At 45.0% G+C, this 589-nt stretch overlaps 1 non-coding gene across 1 annotated transcript; it reads left to right on the plus strand.

The window, feature by feature from the left end:
- The first annotated feature begins 288 nt into the window (after positions 1-288).
- Trnat-ugu (transfer RNA threonine (anticodon UGU)) lies at positions 289-363 on the plus strand. Its single transcript has one exon. It is a non-coding gene; the product is annotated as a tRNA-Thr (tRNA).
- The last annotated feature ends 226 nt before the right edge of the window (positions 364-589 follow it).

Genomic DNA, 589 nt, shown 5'->3' on the forward strand with positions numbered 1-589 from the left:
GTATTTTGCACAAAAAACCATTTGAACATTTACTTTATACCATAATGGCGTCTCGCAACAATACAATTTCTCTCCTCCTCTCACACGTCCGATCTCTCCATTTCTTTCACAAAGAGTCTCTAAAACAAAGTCTTTGGTTCAGTAAGACACAGAGATGCGTTCGTAGGACGGAACTTCCTATTCTCGTAGTCGGTATATGCTGTTCACCACAATATCAAATCGTCGCCTTTAAGCGAACGTGAACTGTCTTTACTTAAATAGTTATGTCCGAGAAAACAGATCCACTGTGCTCTCGGTGGCTCAGATGGATAGAGCGTCTGTCATGTAAGCAGGAGATCCCGGGTTCGAGTCCCGGTCGGGGCACACATCTTCACCTGTCCCCGTTGATATATATCAACGCCCGTCAACATCTGAAGGTATTAATGTAATTCTAATTATCTGTCCCATGGCCCCCACGAACCTACCCATGTCTCAGTCTGTTCTTCCGTTTTAACTGCCAGCCAGACGTTCTAGATGTGGTGGCCATCTTCAAAAACATCACCGCTCAGTTTTCACTGGAAACTGTCTACGAACAGGTCTCCGACCATGA

This window comes from Schistocerca serialis, chromosome 8 (assembly GCF_023864345.2).
Source record: "Schistocerca serialis cubense isolate TAMUIC-IGC-003099 chromosome 8, iqSchSeri2.2, whole genome shotgun sequence".
NCBI classification, from domain to species: domain Eukaryota; kingdom Metazoa; phylum Arthropoda; class Insecta; order Orthoptera; family Acrididae; genus Schistocerca; species Schistocerca serialis.